The 19,726-nt window shown below is 37.1% G+C and overlaps 1 protein-coding gene and 1 pseudogene across 6 annotated transcripts in view; one reads left to right on the top strand and one right to left on the bottom strand.

The window, feature by feature from the left end:
* LOC140628627 (proteasome maturation protein pseudogene) overlaps positions 1–9,925 on the top strand; it is a 77,889-nt pseudogene extending 67,964 nt beyond the window's left edge.
* LOC140628624 (melanoma-associated antigen B18-like) overlaps positions 1–19,726 on the bottom strand; it is a 273,856-nt gene that overhangs the window by 122,442 nt on the left and 131,688 nt on the right. For 2 of the 6 annotated variants that reach the window (XM_072817979.1, XM_072817980.1), the window contains exons 1-2: positions 13,325–13,477; positions 12,852–13,021 (exon numbers count right to left, since the gene is read on the bottom strand). The exons of 2 other annotated variants lie outside the window; for them this stretch is intronic. The gene's annotated coding sequence lies outside the window, so the exon portion shown is untranslated. Of the gene's footprint in view, positions 1–12,851; positions 13,022–13,324; positions 13,482–19,726 lie in introns of those variants that run through there. 2 more of the 6 variants (XM_072817981.1, XM_072817982.1) reach the window with 1 other exon arrangement.

Genomic DNA, 19,726 nt, shown 5'->3' on the forward strand with positions numbered 1-19,726 from the left:
AATAAAGCATGCAGTAAAGTCATACAAGAGTACTTGCCAGCCTCAGAGCTGTGATGTCCAGTCTGGTAGCCACATGCGACTATATCCACTCAAGTTTAAATTAATTAAAACTACATGAAGCAAAACTAAATGAAGCAAAAAAAAACAAACTAAATAGACAAAAAAAATAAAGTTAAAACTTCAATTCCCCAGTTGTACTAGCCACATCTTACAGGCTCAGTAGCTATGGATGCATAATGGCTACCACAGTAGAAGATGCAGACTACAGAATATTTCCATCCTTATGTTGCTCTTGAACATCTTTTTTCTTTTTAAATTTGGCCATAAAATTTCACACAACTGTCCTTTGCCAGAATGGGCAGTGAAATCTGAAAAGTAACAACACATTTATACTGCTTATAATTCTTTTTTTTTTTTTTTTTACTTAGAAAAGCCTAAAGAAAAAAACTAGAGCATAAATGATAATGACTTTGTGCCTTAGCAAAAAACAAATCAATATCTGGAAAATCAGGAGATAACAAGAACACACAGCTAATATTTAAGTGGGGCAAAAGCACTTTTGAAAAATTCAAAATGGAGACAAAAACAAAAATCCAGCAGGAAAGAATCAAAATCCCAGACTGCAAGCAGTCATTATAAATTAAACAACAATAAATGTGCACGCATGCATACACACAAATTCACACATGCACAGTCTTCCTTCCCTCCTTGAGGAAGAAGAAATGAGATAATTAGCACATCAACAACCATAACTTCTACTCCAAAGAGAAATCATTACTTCAGCTTGTTCTGGTTCAAAGAAAAATCTACCTGTAATTAAATAAGTAAAATCAGGAGCTTCTCAAGACATAAAAGAATAAATACCAGCTCTTAGAATTATACCCAAAACCTTCAATGTGATACTAATGCTAGTGTTTTTACACACAGGATTGAAGTGAAAATGACATGTAGAGGGCTCTCCTTATAATGAGGCAGACATGGGCAGCACTAACACTTGACTTGCAGCTACAACTTTTGCTGCTCAGTAACACTGATATTAAGTAAGAGTATGTACTACAATAATCCAGAAACCTTATTGCCAGAAATTTGCCAAGAAATAAAGGAGGCATACAACAATGCTTCAGGATATCAGGAAAGTTGGATGATGATAGGAAGACGGAACATAACTACCTGAATTGATGACTGCAACATCTTAAGAAGGAAATGGGGTTTCAGGCTTGAGGGAAAGGAAACATAAAGTTGTGCTGAGGCAGGAGAGGGAGAAAAATTCTCTAAGGGCAAAGATGCAGACTTGGGATAACTAAGATGGAAGTGCTAAGAAGGAGAGTGAAAGACATAATATGGAAGCAGCCGGTCAGGTGTAGGGCACAGTTACATTCTCAGGGTCTTCAGGGGGGTCTCCCCACAACCAAACTGCCTCCTTTGGTGAGCCATTAAAAGGGCAGAGTACCCCAACCAGTGTGGGCTGCCAGGCAACCAGCAAGTGACTCAAGAAGAGGAAAACAAAGCTTGTCATTTCTAGAACTTTGCAGTGTTTTCTTCTCTTTCTCTTATATACCCCATTTCTTGCCTTTCATAGATAAAAATCAATATGTGCATTAGTTTCCCTTGTATACAAGGAATATACTGTGCTAATAATTCCATGTATGTTTGAGTCGTTGTGTGACAGGAAGACAAGGTCAGATGGACAGTGCAGAGAAGAGCTTTGGCTGAGCAGACTTGAGTTAAGAGCAGGACACACTCCGGGTCCCTGAAGGAGATGCTTATAATCCTCTTTAGTCACAAAGCCTCCTAAAATAGGTCTTCAACTGTTCAATTTCCTATTAAACTCAAAATGAGTAGAGAGTTTATGTGGAAGTGGGGATTACACAACTTCATTACCCTGAAAGGATAAACTCAGGACTTACCTGTACATGGAAACAATTCCCTACTGCTTTTTAAAATATAAACTTTTTCTTTTAGAAGTTTATGATTTATCAAAAATTACGTATTTCCTATATACCACACATCATTTCTCCTATTTTATGTTACATGACATTAGTGCAGCATATTTGTTACAACTAATTAACCAACGGTGATCCATTATTATTATTACAAACAAAAGTCCTTTAATCTTTCAGGTTTCCTTCATTTTTACCTCACATTGTTTTTTGTTTTCTTTTTTTGTTGTTTCAGGGTGCCACATTGCATGTAGTCGTCTTATCTCTTTAGGTTCTTCTTGGCTGTGATAGTTTCTCAGACATTTCTCATTTTTTATTACCTTGACAGTTTCAATATCATTGGTTAGGCGTTTTGTAGAATTCCATTCAATTAGAATTTGTGTGATGTGTTTCTCATGATTAGACTGAAGTTACATGTTTGGGGGAGAAAGACCATAAGATAATAGGTCATTTTCTTGACATCAACATGACTTCTCACCATTGATGTTAACCTTGACTGCCTGGTTAAGATAGTGTTAGTGAGATTTCTCCACTGAATAATTACTCTTTTCCTCCTCTTTCCATATTGTACTTAATTTTTTAAAGGAATGCACTATGCTTGGCCCACACCTAAGGAGTAAGAAGTGAGTGACGTTCCATCTCCTGGAGGGCAGAATATCTAAGTACACCTTTCATTCCATCCCACAAATTTGGTAAGTTGAATTTTCATTTAGTTCAAGATATGTTTAAATTTCTCTTGATGCATCTTTGAGCCATGTGTTATTTAGATTTTTAGATTTTTATTTTAGAAGCATATTGTTTAATTTCCAAATAATTGGGCATTTTCCAGTTATCTTCTGTTATAGAATTCTATTTAATTGTTCTATAGTCTGAGCACATACTCTACATGATTTCTATTCTTTTAAATTTCTTAAGGGGAATTTTATGACCCAGAATGTGGTTCGTCTTAGTAACTGTTCCAAGTGAGCTTAAGGAAAATGTGTATTCTGCTGTTGTTAGATGGAGTATCCTATAAATAAAATAACAGATTAAGTGGATTGTTAAAGATATTCAGGTCAACTGTATTTGTACTGATTTTCTGTCTACCTGACCTATCAGTTATTGAAAGAAGAGTGTTGAAGCCTCCAACTATAATAGTGGATTTGCTTATTTCCCCTTTTAGTTCTATGAGTTGTTATTTCACATATTTTTGCACTCTCTTGTTAGGTGCATTCACATTTCAGGTTGTTAGGCCTTCTTTGAGAATTAACTCCTTTGTCCTTATATAATGCTGTCTCTTTATCCATGATTATTTTCCTTTGTTTGAAGTTTACTTTTCCTGAAATTAATATAGCTGCTCCAGCTTTCTTTTGATAAATGTTTGACTGGTATATGCTTCTCCATTCCTTTAACTTATCTAAATCTTTTATTTTATTTATTCGTTTTAAAGATTTTATTTGCTTATTCATGAGACACACAGAGGGAGAGGCAGAGACATAGGCAGAGAGAGAAGCAGGCTCCCCACAGGGAGCCTGATGTGGGACATTATCCCAAGACCCTGGGATCATGACCTGAACCAAAGGCAAACATTCAACCACCAAGCCACCCAGGTGCTCCTGAATCTTTTTATTTTAAATAAAATACTTGTAGACAACATACAGTTGGATCTTTCCTTTTATCCACTCGGGAAATCTGTTTTTTAATTGGCTTATTTAGATGAGCAATATTTTAAGTAATTACTCATATAGTTGAATTAATATCTACCATATTTATAACTTTTCCATTCACTGCAGATTTTTTCATTTCTTTTACACCCCTCTCCTCTGCCTTTTCCCCCTGCATTGTCTGGTTTTATTTTTTATTTTTATTTTTATTTTTATTTTTTTTCCTTGTCTGATTTTAAATGAGCCTTTTATATCATCCCATTTTATCTCCTCTCAAGTATATCCATTATACTTCTTTTAAAAGTTTGTTAATAACTGTGCTAAGACTTCCAATATGTATTTTAAACTAATCTAAGTCTTCCAAATAATGCTGTTGCTGTTGTGTAGTCTCTTATAATAGTGTATTCCAATTTCTTCCATCTCTTAAGACATTTCTGTAATTTCATATACTTAGCCATATAATTACCAGTACACTGTAACTAGTTTTAAAGTTATCTTTTAAATCAATTAAGAATAAGAAAAATACAAGATTTTATAACTATCTATGCTTTCTCTGACATTCTTCTTTACATAGATCAGAGTTTCTAACCTACTCATTTTCCATCTACGTCAAGAACTTTTTTTTTTTTTTAAGATTTTATTTATTAATGAGAGAGAGAAAGAGGCAGAGGGAGAAGCAGGCTCCATGCAGGGAGCCTAACGCAGGACTCGATCCCGGGATCCCAGGATCACGCCCTGGGCCAAAGGCAGGTGCTAAACCGCTAAACCGCTGAGCCACCCAGGGATCCCTCAAGAAATTCTTTTAACAATCCTTATAGGGAAGGTCTAGTGGCAATATAATCTGGGGTGTTTTTTAGTCAGAAAATGGCTTTATTTCTTCACTTTTGAATAATAATTGTGTTGGATATAGAATTCTAAGTCACAGTTTTTTTTTTTTTTTCTTTGAACCCCCTGACTCCATGCAACATTTTCTCTGTTTTGGGTTTCCTCAAGTTTGAATATGATATGCCAAGCTGTAGAGTACTTTCTGGGATGGGAAAGTAGGTGTCTGTCATTAATTTCAAAATTTCTCAACTGTTGTAACTTCAAAAATTTCTTCTCCATTCGTTCTTCTTCTGATATTAAAATTATTCACATGTCACACCATGAGAAAATACCCTATAGTTCTTGGATATTCTTGTTTTTAAAATTATTCTTTTTCTTTGCATTTTAGTTTGGCAAGTACTACTGAATTATTTTCAAGATCATTGATTCTCTCCATAGGCATGTCCATTCTACTGATGAGCCCATCAAAGATATTCTTCATTTCTGTACAGTGTTTATATTTTTCATATTTCCTTCTGATTATTTCTTAGTTTCCATCTCTGTGCTTGTATTACCCATCTTTTTTGGTATGCTGTCTAGTGTTTTTATTAGGGTACTCAACATATTAATCAGTTATTTAAATTCCCAATCTGATCATTCTAACAAATATGTCATATTGTGATTCTGGTCCTGATGTTTCCTTTTTCCTTTCAGACTGTTATTTGGTCCCTGTCTTTTGGCATACCTTATAATTCTTTTTTGATACCCACACTTGTTATATCTGATAATAGGAACTGAGTAAGTAGGATTTTAGTATAAGGATACATATCAACCAATGAATGAGGCTGTGTTTAATATTGTCATAGATATCAGAGGCTTAAAATTCCTCTAAATGCCCTTGGTTTTGTTTGTTTGTTTGTTTGTTAAACTTCCTTTTTGATTTTGGAGCTTCCTTAATAATACCTCCTCAGAATCTGCATCTTGCAGCTTTCTCAGAGGTTATCCACTATTACTATACTGGAGCTCTGTTGGTATAGTCACAAGGCATGGGAGAGGAGAAGGGTTCTGATTAAATCCTCCTCATTTAGTGAAACTGTGCCTCTGGGATGTGCTCCTTCTAAGTGTTTCTTGGTGGTATAGCTTTTATACTCTCTGTAGATGAGACAGGAAGTCTAGATGGGGCTGGAGTGAAAGACATCTGGGATAAGGCTTTTAAGTCTTTTACCCCAATCTGGGATAAGGCTCTTAAGTCTTTTACTCTAGAGAGTAGGCTTTTTCAGTTTTCTTTTTTTTTTTTTTAGATTTTTATTTTATTTATTTATTTGAGAGAGAGAGTGCATGCACATATAAGCACAGAGGGAAAGGGAGAAGCAGACTCCCCACTGAACAGGGAGCCTGACCTGGGGCTTGATCCCAGGACCCCAAGATCATGACCTGAGCCTAAGGGAGACTGACTGAGCTACCTAGGTGCCAACTCTGAAAGCATTCTATTCCCCTTGACTGCTTTGGCTGGTCTCATAATTAAACTGATGTAAGAAAAATTAGAAGAAAAAAATTTGTATATATGGAAAACTAAGATATGGGACCCAAAGAAGTGACCAAAGCAGGCAGTTTTTATACCTTTTTAAAAGGAAACAAACTTGGGAAGAAGTGGCAAGACAAACAAGTTTGAGCTTGGGGTAGTAAAATGGTAAATGAGTAACAAGGTTTTACACAGCTTTCTTGGCCTTGAATTCCCTATCTCTGGCAATTAGGGGGTCTCCTTTACTCCTAGTAGAGGGCAGGTACCTTTCGTATGGGAGATTTATTTCCTGCTTTTAGGGAAACAAAGGATGGTCAGAGTGCTCTTCTTATATCAGCTGTTCCTTATATAAATTTAATTCAAAATAACCCATATGCCAAAGTAGCATATTTTCAGGCAGCCTGTCCTAAAGGCTGTTGTGTCGCTAGGATTATTCTCTCCCTACCTTTCCATAGCCCAGAGTGTATCTATTTTGGATTTTTACTGTGAAAACCTGCTGGGATTCTGACAGGCCAAATCGATAAAAATATGGGAAGTCCCCAAGACTGTGGTCCCTGGGACTTCCTCCCTCTCAAACTGATCTATACCCACCCTCCAGCAATTCCTCAAAATTGACACTTATGTGTTCCTAGCATTTTAAGGCTCTAGTGGCTTCTGTTCTAGGTAAGCAGAGCTTGACTTCAAATCTTTTGATACGCCTGTGCTTCCAGTTTGTGGGTACAAGTATTCCCTGTGATACTTCTCTGATGAGTCCAAGAAAAACTGATCTTCAGTTTGTTCACATTTTTCTTGTAGTAAGGTTTGGAGTGAAGACTTCCAAGCTCTTTACATGTCCAATCTGAAAGCAGAAGTCCTCTCATAGCTTTTATTGTCTAAAATATTTTTACTGAGCTAAGTCTTATATGCAAGTTAAAAATAATGAACAAATATCTAGTAAAGGCAAACCACTGACTATTCATAAAAATGGGCATCGTCTCTCCATCAGAAAATGTAATCAACAGTCTTATTTTGACAGTAAGGTACAGTAGGAGAGCATAAGCCTCCTAGGTGACTCAGACTGAATATGTGCAAGGTGGTAAATTGAGGACTATGGAAGGGGATATTGTTTTCTAGGGTTAAAAAAGGAAACAGAACCTAGAAAAAAGGATAGTAAAATCCTATGATATTGCTCTTGTATATAGATTTGATATAATTACCTTCAACTGGGAAAGGACAGTTACTTATACAGAAAGTATGATCTTCCATAATTTAACAGATAAGCGGCATGGAATCATGTTTGACATATTCTATAAAGATATTTAATTCTGAGATGACTTCATTCATTCACTCCTTTACCATTTATTTAATAAGCTTTTTTTTTAACCAAGTGCCTATTATATGTCAGATACTGCTCTAGATATCAAAGATATAATTGTGAATGAGATATATGGTATTTCAGCTTCTATGGAATTTACATTGTAATGTAAACAAATAATTTCAGTTTTTTATTAGTCATATGAAGAGACAATAGTATGTGGTAGAGTTATGGTCAGGGAAGGACTCTCTGAAGATGTGACATTTGAGCAGAAACTTCAGGAATGGGAAGAAGCAAGCCATGTGCAGATTGAAGGAAATAATATTTCAAGAAGAGGGACCATCAAGTGGTAAAACTCCTAGGTGGAATTAGCTTGGCACAACTGACCAATAAGCAACGACAAATGAGCAAGAAGTCCACTGTGGCTTGAGTAAAATGAGCAAAGGAGAGGGTTGATAAAGTGATCTGTACTCAGTTCCCCCATGAGGTGGCAGGGCAATTCTCCCCATACCACCAATTCCCCAGACACCAGCTGGATATTCTAGAATTAAACTCAATTTGGACACTGTCCACCTGGAGAGAGCATCAGACCTCACATTTTATGGGTTCAGTCCTATAAGACTCCCTCCCCCTCCATTTCAGATACCAATCATAAACCCAGATTATCACCTGTGATTCTACCCAACTAGCTATAGATTAGAGGTTCCAATGATCCCCTCTCCCTTAGGCTTCAGATGCCAATCACAAATCCAGGCTGTCACCGGTGCTTCTGAATGACTGGCTATATAAGTCAGGTTCCCATGACCCACCTCTTGGTCCAATTAATTTACTCAAGCAGCTGACAGAAATCAGAGAAAAATTTTACTTAACAGATCACTAGTTCATAATAAAAGGATATAACTCAGGAACAGCCAGATAGAAGAGATCTATAGGACAAAATATGGGGTAAGGGCAAGGAACTTCCATGCTACCTACAGTGCACCACTCTCCCTAAATCTCTACATGCTCACCAACCTGGAAGCCCTCTGAACACTGTCCTTTTAGGTTTTTATGGAGGTTTCATTACAAAGGCATCAATGATTAAGTCATTGGCCATGGGCAAGTGAACTCAGTCTCCACCCTTCTCCCCTCCCTGAACTACAAATTCCAACCCTCTAATCATGTATGGTTGACTCTTCTGGCAACCCTCCCCTATCCTGAGGTGTCACTAACACAACAAAAGACATCTTTGTGGCTCTCATCACAAGAAATACCAAGGGTTTTAGGAGTTCTGTGCCAGAAATAGGGACAAAGATCAAATACATATTTCTTGTTATAAAATACACTATCATAGAGCAAAAAAGTGAGGCTGAAAAATGAGACAGGAGATTCTTCTTGGTAGGTCAAGGTAAAGAGTTTTGTTTTGTTTGGTTTCTTAAAGATTTTATGTATTAATTCATGAGAGACACACAGAGAGAGAGGCAGAGATAGGCAGAGGGAGAAGCAGGCTCCATGCAGGGAGCCTGATGTGGGACTGAATCCTGGGACTCCAGGATCACATTCAGGGCTGAAGGCAGGTGCTCAACCTCTGAGCCACCCAGGCTTCCCAGGTAAAGAGTTTTAATTATAAGTGGGTGGGAAACAATTACAGGTGTTTTTTTTTTTTTTTAAGATTTTATTTATTTATTCATGAGAGAGAGAGAGAGAGGCAGAGACACAGGCAGAGGGAGAAGCAGGCTCCATGCACCGGGAGCCCGACGTGGGATTTGATCCCGGGTCTCCAGGATCTCGCCCTGAGCCAAAGGCAGGCGCTAAACCGCTGCGCCACCCGGGGATCCCAATCACAGGGTTTTGATCAGGAAAGAGACATGATCACATATGAATTTATTTATTTATTTTTTAAAGATTTATTTATTTATTTATTTATGATAGACAGAGAGGGAGGGAGGGAGGGAGGGAGGGAGAGGGAGAGAAAGAGAGAGAGAGAGAGAGAGAGAGAGAGAGGCAGAGACACAGGAGGAGGGAGAAGCAGGCTCCATGCCGGGAGCCCGATGTGGGACTGGATCCCGGGACTCCAGGATCGCGCCCTGGGCCAAAGGCAGACACTAAACCACTGAGCCACCCAGGGATCCCCTACATATGAATTTAAAAGATAATTCTTGGCCGGCTGATGGTAATAGAGCTTAGTGGCTGTCCACAGAGCAAGTGAAGATGAATGCCAGAGGACTTGGATCTCAGCTGAAGGACAATATTCCAGTTACTGAACTTTCAGCAAGTGGAACTTTTGAACAGCGTGATCTTCTTCGAAAAGGTCTCCCTTGCATGAAAAATGAGCTTTTGCCCAGTCATCCTCTTGAATTAACAGAAAAAAATTTCCAGCTCAACCAAGATAAAATGAATTTTTCTACACTAAGAAACATCCAAGGTCTGTTTGCTCCACTAAAATTACAAATGGAATTCAAGGCAGTGCAGCAGGTTCAGCGTCTTCCATTTCTCCCAAGCTCAAACTTTTCATTGGATATTTTAAGGGGTAATGATGAGACTATTGGATTTGAAGATATTCTTAATGACATGTCACAAGTGAACTAATGGGAGAACCACACTTGATGGTGGAATATAAACTCGTTTTACTGTAATCTGTTATGCTGTTCATGAAAATAGAGGGGCTGCATGTTGTTTATGGTCATCTTTTTACTATAATTTGATGTATACAACATTAAAAATACTGACACATGAGAGTTTTGCCTAAATAGTATTTGTGATCAATTGAAATGATTTAGTCTTTGGTTTATGGTATGGCCATGTGACAATTGAAGCACTAAAGGGAGATGATTTTAAAAACTCCCGATCTATATGAAAATAATAGCCTTCTATATGTCTTTCAAAAATTGCTGTTAATGAGTATTTTTAAATTGTATAGGTTTCATTCAGTCTGTTTTCTGGGTATCCCATAAATTTAATTTTGATTACCATTTATCAGCATTTGAGTCTACAACCTTCATAGTAGCATTTCAGAATAAACATCTATAATTGATTTCAGTGGTAACACTTCAAATTAAGTACAGTGTAGGGTATTTATATTTTACCTTGTTTCAGTATAGCCTATTGATACTTACAAGAAAAATACTGGATTTATTGATGCTATTTTAGAATTGTAGCTATTTGATTCTTTCAGTTTCAAAAGTATAGTAAGTTCAAAGGTTTTGATTTTGGTCTTGTCTTTAAAATGAAAAATCAACCAGCATATGTTGATTACACTATTGTAATGCATAGATTTATATATCACAAGATTATTAAATTGAAAAGAAATTAGAATTTCATAAACACACACTATGTATCCCTGAACAAGTTCCATAATTATTATTTTTTAAAGATTTATTTATTTATTCACGAGAGACACACAGAGAGAGAGGCAGAGACACAGGCAGAGGGAGAAGCAGACTCCATGCTGGGAGCCCGATGTGGGACTTGATCGAGGGACCCCAGGATCACGCCCTGGGCCGAAGGTGGTGCTAAACCACTGAGCCACCCAGGCGTCCCAAGTTTCATAATTATTTAAAAATAAATCTTCACTATAAAAAAAAAAGATCATTCTTATTACTATATGGAGAATAACTATTTATGGCAGACTGAACCAAGGGAGATTAGGTAGAGGACTATGACAATACTTCCTGTGGGAGTTGATGATGGCTTGACTAAAGTGGTAGCATTAGAAGTGTTTTTGTAAGAAGTGACTACACTCAATAAATATTTTAAATATAAAACTCATAGAAATTAATGATGAATCTGAAGTCAAAGTTTAGGTAAATGGAGTATTTTGATAACTGGTTTGCCAATGAATACAGTGTTAATTATATTTTACTTTATTTTATTAAGTAGGCTCCAAGCCCAATATGGGGCCCAAACTCATGACCCTGAGATCAAGAATCGTATGTTCTACTGACAAAGCTAGGTGCCCCTCTATTTTATTGATATCTATTTCAAGTAGGCTTTGAAGGGAAGCAGAATGCACACCCCAAAATATGCCTCTTTGGCATAAAGGTTATTTTAGGCTGATCGCTTTTAAGAAACATCAGACAATGGAAAAGCTCTGAAAATTGAGAAGTCATCCTTTTGTAAGAGGCATTTACATTTATTTTTTTAAAGATTTTTAAAATTTATTCATGAGAGACACACAGAGAGAGGCAGAGACACAGGCAGAGGGAGAAGCAGGCTCCCCACGAGGAGCCCAATGTGGGACTTGATCCCAGGACTCCAGGATCAGGACCTGAGTAAAGGCAGATGCCCAACCACTGAGCCACCCAGGCATCCCGGAATTTACATTTATAAAGGAAATCATTTATAAGGCTATCTCTTTCTCTGTAATAGGAAGAGAAGTATAAATCTCCAGAAACTCTCATCAATGGAGAAGGCAAGGATTTAGATTGATTTCTGGGGTATTTAGCATGATTTGATACTTATCTAGTTGTATTTATGGGACAAGGCAAGCCTAGGGTCCTCCTACTCCTCTGCCACTTCCCCATTCTCTATCTAAAAGGCAAGGATTTTAAATCTGCATTACAACCTTACCCTTGTTTACTATGCTTTTCCTGGTAACCTCTGGTAACTGACCACCCCCTCCCTCATACATATCTTTAGCTAGCTAGATACATACATGTCTTTAGCTAGAGATGTTATTTAAGGTGATCCTTGGGCCATTTCAGGGACTTACTCAGTTTTCCTGGGCTCTCTCATGTATATAGGAGGTATACATGTTATTGAACATCTATTTCTCTTTCTCCAGTTAATCTATCTTTTATTATAGGAGGCATCTCAGCCAAGAACCTAGAACAGTAGAGAAAAATTATTCCTCCCTCACATCTTATACTGAAAGCATGAGAAAAAAATAAATGATACATTTATCAAGAATCGAGTTTTAGGGATGCCTGGGTGGCTCAGCAGTTGAGTGCCTGCCTTCAACCAAGGGTGTATCCTGGAGTTCCAGGATCGAGTTCCACATTGGGATCCCTGCATGGAGCCTGCTTCTCCCTCTGCCTCTCTCTCTCTCTCTCTCTCTTTCTCTCTCTCTCTCGGTGTCTCTCATGAATAAATAAATAAAATCTTAAAAAAAAAAAGACAGTAAATTGAGATGATACTCTAAGAGAAAACTGAAATAATAAAAATAAGGAAAGCTGATGAGAAAACCAAAAAGGGAAAAAACAAAATTAAAACTCATATTAGAAAGTGCAAATTAGGATTGATGAGGCAGAGATGTTGCCCCAAAAAGTAAGTCAGAAAAAAAATCAAAGATGCAAAAAAAAAAAAAGATGATTGATGTGAAGACTGGAGTCTGTGGAGGCCAAGAAAATTAAGGCCATTCCACTTTAAGTTCAGCGTTAGCACAAGTATAGCCATCCCAGGCCCCCGTGAATAAGAGCTGAACTTTACATTACTTCAGTTACAGGAAAAAAAAAAACAAAAAAAAACAGCTTACAGCTTAATGCCCTAGAAAGCCCCATATTAGAATGAGAACAGAGGCCAAGCCAGTGGCAGAAAGTCCCATATCAGAATGAGAACAGAGCTCAATGCCCTTGAGAGCCCCATATCAGAATGTAAACAGAACTTGAGAAATTCCTCCACCCCTTCTGGAGGTCCGCTAGACCAGCCCATAAAACTAAGCTGGAACCCACCTCGGGGTCCAAGTCCTGCTCCGCTGTGTCGGGTACACTTGGACCCAAGCTTGAGTCTGTAAATAAACCCTCATGTGTTTGCATCAGTGTCAGCTCCTTGGTGGTTTCTCGGATACGTAATCTTGGGCACAACAGAGTCCAAAGCAATGATCTATAAATAACTGGAATATCTATAAAAGAAATGAGGACAAATGAAACAAAGGCAATAACCTTGGTTGAAATTTTGGATGTTTTTCAATTGCTCCTAGGTGGAAAGGCCAACGCTTACTATCATCACCACTGCAAATGCAGCCAGTCTAAAAATGCAGGAGAGCTCTATGTTGGCCATGGTACCATGTACCAGTTAGCAATCCCAAAGGTGCAGAACACTATGCAATCCCAGGGGGGTACTCTAAATACTTCTGCCCACTGCACCTAGGCATCAGAGTTGCCAAGAAGAACACTGAGGTCCAGTACTGGCTGTCAACACTTACACAGAGAAGAGAGTAAGATCAGCTTCAGTGGTAGGTGTCAGACCCCATGGCCGGCAGATCTCTTCAAGTGGCTGGATGCAGGGTATTTCACCTATGCACAGACCTCTGGTGCCACAGTGGAAGGAACCCTGTCCCCTTCTCTCAATATATAAGAGTGGGGTTGGTCAGGTGCCATATGACGCACACACTTTCAGCAGAGACAAAAGAGTACTCATCAAGTCTGAAACAAGGAAAAATATTCCCATACAAGGTGATAAGCTGAGCACAGGCTGTGTGTACTCTATCTCTTGGTAAGGAACTGTATCAGACACAAGTCTCATCCTCGTGAAGCTGAGTAGGGAGTGGAAAGACAGCATGCTCCCTTTCCCAACAACCTAAATAGTGGAAAAAAGATATTGTGTATTTCTATTATGTACTTAGAATATTTATGATGATCAAATGAAAATGCTAACTTTTTGTTAGCAAATGAAATACGGTTGTTGGTCATTAATACAGAATCAATATTTTTGATCTATAGAACAAAAAGATCATTCCAAAACGTAACTGGAAAGATTAACTTTTAAATAGTAATCCTGGGCAGCCTGGGTGGCTCAGCGGTTTAGCTGAGCCTTCATCCCAGGGCGTGATCCTGGAGACCTGGGATCGAGTCCCACATCAGGTTTCCTGCATGGAGCCTGCTTCTCCCTCTGCCTGTGTCTCTGCCTCTCTCTCTGTGTCTCTCATAAATAAATAAATAAAATCTTTTTTAAAAAAATAAATAAATAAATAAATAAATAGTACTTAAGACCATGTTGTACACTTAAAAATGGGTAAAATCATAAGTTTTATGTTTTACATATTTTACCATAATAAAAAAGAAGAAATGCAATTTAAAAACAAATAAATAGGAATCCATAATATAATACCTCAAAAAATAAATTTATCAAGAAAAGTATAACACATATTAAAAAACTATTGAAAGATATAAAATATTTATTTCTTTTGAAAGATTAAAAAAATTTAGGGGGCAGCCTGGGTGGTTTGGCGGTTTAGTTCCACCTTCAGCCCAGGGCGTGATCCTGGAGACCTGGGATCGAGTCCCACATCAGGCTCCCTGCATGGAGCCTGCTTCTCCCTCTGCTTGTTATCTCTGCCTCTATGTCTCTCATGCATAAAATCTTTAAAAAATTAGGTAAATTGATAGAAATACTGAATTCCTTTAAAAATCTAAATAGTAAATATCTCAATTCTTCTTAACTAGGGGTGGTAGAAGGGGAGGAGGGCGGGGGTGGGAGTGAATGGGTGACGGGCACTGGGGTTATTCTGTATGTTGGTAAATTGAACACCAATAAAAAATAAATTAAAAAAAAAGAAAGTAAAAAAAATATATATATATATAAATATACTAAAAATAGCCAGATGACTAAGTTAACAAATGATATAAAGTTATTCTAAAAAAAAAAAAAAAAAAAGTTATTCTAGACAATTTATCCTTCAAGAATGTGCTGCAGAAATATGAAAATTAAGAATAAAAAGATATAAAATGATTTTAAAAATTTATATTTTAGAGGCAGATACATACATAGAAGAGGAAATTAAGTCCAGAATGACATACACCTAAGTACTTTCTTCTTAGTCCAAAGTCAACTTTCTCTTTTAACTGGGGGGTTTATCCCCCATACCTGGAGTTTAACAATTTATGTTCTGGGCTTTATTCCTTCCATCTCACTTTACGTTAATACATTCTTTTCTTTTTTTCCTTTATTCTTTTCCTATCTTTTGTTGGATTGGCTACATTACTATAAATTCCATTTTTCCCGTTGTTAATTGGACATTATACTGGCTCTTTTCATCCTTCGACTAATATTAGTTTTCTCCCTTCTGTACTCAGAATCAAACACATATTATCTTAAAATATACAAAAAGAAGGGATGCCTAGCTGCTTGTTGGTAGAGCACGTGACTCTTGATCTTGAGGTTGTGAGTTTGAGCCCCGCATGGGGTACAGAGATTATTTAAATAAAACTTATTTAAAAATACATATTTATCAAAAGAAAATGCTGACTATGCTTCTTGACTTTACTCCCTACATTTGAACATTTGTACTTTCTTTACCACTCCATATTCTTACAACCTACTTAGAATGGTATGACTTGATTCCTTTGCTATTCTACTCACTCCTAGGTTTTCATGAGATAGTTTAGGACTTTTGATACCTGACTATGATTAGTCTCTTCCTTGCAGCATTTCTCTCTTTTCCAGGAATCATTACTACTAGGTCTCATTACTTAATATTTATATTTCAAATCTTCATTCCTGACCTTACAATCCAATTAGATACAAATATGGCTAGGTGATATGTTTTTTTATTCATAACTACTTCCTCTCCTATTTCTCACTCCCTGTTTTGAAGGCTCCGTTCTGATTTATTTGTTGCTTGGTTAGAAAAATCTTTCTAGTAGTTTCCTGAGATAAGGTGGACGGGTAATATATTCCATGATTTTTTGTATAACCACAAATGTCCATCGCTCACCCTGAGAAGTGAATTACATCACAGCTAGGTGTAAATTTTTCTGTGTTATGATCATTTTTTTCCTCCACATTCTGTGCATACTATTTTTCCCTGTCTGAAGTTTCCAGATTGCGTAAAAGAAATCTTAATGATAGTCTAATACTTTTTCCTTTTAAGTAACTTGTCTCTCTAACAACTCGTAAATTTTATTTTTATTAAATTTTATTTATTTATTCATGAGAGACACAGAGAATAGGCAGAAGGAGAAGTAGGCTCCTGATGTGGGACTCGATCCCAGAACCCTGGGATCATGCCCTGAGCCAAAGGCAGACACTCAACCACTGAGCCACCTAGATGTCCCATTGTGAATTTTATTTTATTCAATATTTAGGAATTATATCTAAATACATGTTATTTTGGGGGGCACCTGGGTAGCTCAGGGGTTGAGCATCTGCCTTTGGCTCAGGTAATGGTCCTGGGTTGCTGGGATCTAGTCCTGTATCAGGCTCCCCACAGGGAACCTGCTTCTCCCTCTGCCTATGTCTCTGCCTCTCTCTCTGCGTCTCTCATGAATAATAAAATCTTTTAAATACATGTCATTTTCCATAAAAGTTAGTGAGCCCTTTGAATCTGCAAGCATCTTTTTTCATACCAACAAAATGGTTTTTAATATTGTTCCTCAAGTACTTTTAATTTTTCTGGAAATCATGTATATTATATTTTATATTATGTTTTTTTCCCTTAATTTTTCAGACCAATAGTTAGTTTCTCAAAGGTGGCTATTCTCTTATCTACTGAATCTTAAAATTAAGAAAACTACAGTGTTATTCTTTTTTAGTTCCAGAAATGTTGTTTTGGAATGCTACAACTGAATTACCTTAACACGACTATCAGTTTTATGTAGAAGATATCATCTCTCTTGTCAGCAGCTCTACTTCAGTAGAAGTCGTGTTATAGGTACCCAGCTTTTTCTTGCACTTTGGTTGTGGGATTCACTTAAGCCCATTGCTATTTCCTTTCGCCTATATAATGCTCTGTTCATCCTATGTTATCATGTCAAGTTGTTTGGTTTTATTTTTAAGATTTTATTTATTTATTCATGAGAGACACAGAGAGATAGGCAGAGAAACAGGCAGACAGAGAAGCAGGCTCCCTGTGGGGAGCCCAATGTGGGACTCAATCCTGGAACTCTGGGATCACACCCTGAGCCGAAGGCAGACACTGAACCGCTGAGCCACCCAGGCTGCCCTCACATCAAGTTGTTAAGCAAATATAATAGCCAGATGCAATGCAAATTTCAGAACTAATTTTGATGATGTTAACAATATAGTTTCAAATCACTCATTATATAATATATAGCAAAAAGTGGGTAGAACAAGAAATGGATGTAAAAGAATGTTGCAATGTTTGTTTTACATAGACCCAATCCCAAAGAAATCATTCAACTTTGACATGGATAATTAGAGAAATATATTCAAGTATATTATTTTAGAAATCATATCAAAAATAGTAAAAACAAATGCAACACTTCCAGGTCACTATGGAAAACTGGTTTAGGTTCTAGTAGACATAAGATACAAAGTAAAAACATTATATGATGCTAGAAAGAAACAGTAAATCATTAAATCACTTGCCAACGATACTTTCACACCTAGAAATGCAAACTAATCAAGAAAATGTGCTTACAAAAAAGCTTAAATAATCAATAGAGTCCCAGTTTAATTTCAATAATCTATAAGTCATAAATAGAAAAAAGATTTCCTTCAAAGTAGCAAACACAGGGATGTATAAAGAATAAATTAATTATAATACATAATAACCAAAATGAGCGTGTTGCAAGATCACAATGGTAGCTTAACATTAGAATGTATGTAAAGACTATACTTGACAATAGTAGGTGAAAGGAGAAAAGGAGTAATTCAACCTCATGATGTAGAAAAATGAGACAAAATTCAATACCCTTTGATTATAGAAACTCAGTAAACAAGGAATTTAAGTGAACTTCCTGAACACAACAAATAGAATCAACCAAAACAAGCAAACATCCCTTATAATAAAAAATAATAGAAACATCTTCTTAAAATTCAAAAACAAGTAAGAAATCCAGTTAAATACTGATTCCAATCATTGTACTGGTGATCCTGGCCAGTGCAGTAGCAAAAGAAATCTGTGTGTGTGTGTGTGTGTGTGTGTGTGTGTGTGTGTACTGGAATGTAAAAAAAATGCCATCAAGCAGAGGTGATTTATTGTTAACTGAGAAAACCCAGAAGTACTACGAATATCATAAATAACAAAATTTAACAAGTTGGCTTCTTATAAGATCAACATTATCCAGAAATCGATGAAAGTATAATTTAAAGAACACATTTTTTACAATTACTATGAGAGTCATAGGGGAAAAAATCTAGCAAAATACGTATTGAGATATAAATATGGGGAAAAAAAGCAACCTTGAAAGTGTTTAGAAGAAACTACAGAATTATGCATTTCTGACCTGGGAATAGGAAATAATTACTTAGATGAACAAGTTTGCTCGATTTAACCAAATCGAAAATAAGAATTTCTGTCAAAGAAAATAAACGACTAAAGTAAAAAGAAAATATAAGCCATGAACAGAAAGAAGAAAAACCTTAACACTTAAACTCACTAACCATTAGTCTTTAGAACATTCCACCTCCTCTCAATAAAAACAAATGAAACGCATGAATGAGCATTTCATAATTATGGCCAATACATACTATGTGATCAGCAAAATGAAAATTAAATCATATCCTTTTTTAAATATTTTATTTATATATTTATTCATGAGAGACAGAGAGAGAGAGGCAGAGACATAGGCAGAGGGAGAAGCAAGCTCCGTGCAGGAAGCCCAATGGGGACCAGATCCCTGAACCCTGGGATCACAACCTGAGCCTAAGGCAGATGCTCAACCACTGAGCCACCCAGGCGTCCCTTAAGATCCTATCTTAATGGGAATTCCCCAGCTACTACTCTAGAAGAGAATGCAATGCCAAGGAGCAGGAGTGAAGGACAATCAGAATGGAAGGGGGAAGGAAGGAGATGAGAGGGCATAGATGACCTGGTTACAGCAAAGAGTGACTGACTTTTCTGTCCTATTGGATTATCTTCTGAGGTGTTTAATTACATCTCAGGTCAATCCATCTTGGTGGAGAGGGATGAAAAGTCAACAAATGTACTCTCATTTCCCATATTCCCTAATCAAAGTACATCCCATGGGGCATGTGCATGGCCATAGAGCAGAATTCCAGAGCATGCCACATCTTGGCATCACCCTGGAATCCCCAGGCTCAGCTATTACTTTGTCCCTGCCTGAAAATGCTTTACACTAACTGGTTATGCAGCAATGGGAAAAACAGATGGTGAGATTGAAAAAATCTCAAGTGGCTTTTAAGAATGTAGAAGCGATAGCCAAGGAAAAACTCTAGTGCTTCCCACATTGTATGATAAATGAGCTTTTTTTTCTTTTTCTGCATTTTAATCTAATATCTCCATAATATACAATAAGTATATTACCAGTAAAATAAAACTTTTTTAAAGAAATACAAAAAAATTAGCATAGAGAACACTTTTTAGGCAAACAGCCTTGAGCCACGTGGAATGCAGAAAGGGCCTCAGTGACCACCTGGCTGAACACAGACAGGCCCATCAGGTGACCCACGTCTAAATATCCTAACCAACCAATGAACTACTGACAACCAAGCATAGACAGTTGCCAAAAAAGGGAAGATTACATATGTTACCATACCTCCTCATCTTCCCACTTTAAAAACAACCCCCACACACTGCAGCAGACTCTCCTCTGCTGTCCTGCCCGCCACTCCCTTGCAGTGTATTCTATCTCCTCTACTCTGCTTCAGGTGAATTCTTTCACTGCCCAGGCCACTGGCTTCT

This window comes from Canis lupus, chromosome X, assembly GCF_048164855.1.
Source record: "Canis lupus baileyi chromosome X, mCanLup2.hap1, whole genome shotgun sequence".
Lineage (NCBI taxonomy): Eukaryota > Metazoa > Chordata > Mammalia > Carnivora > Canidae > Canis > Canis lupus.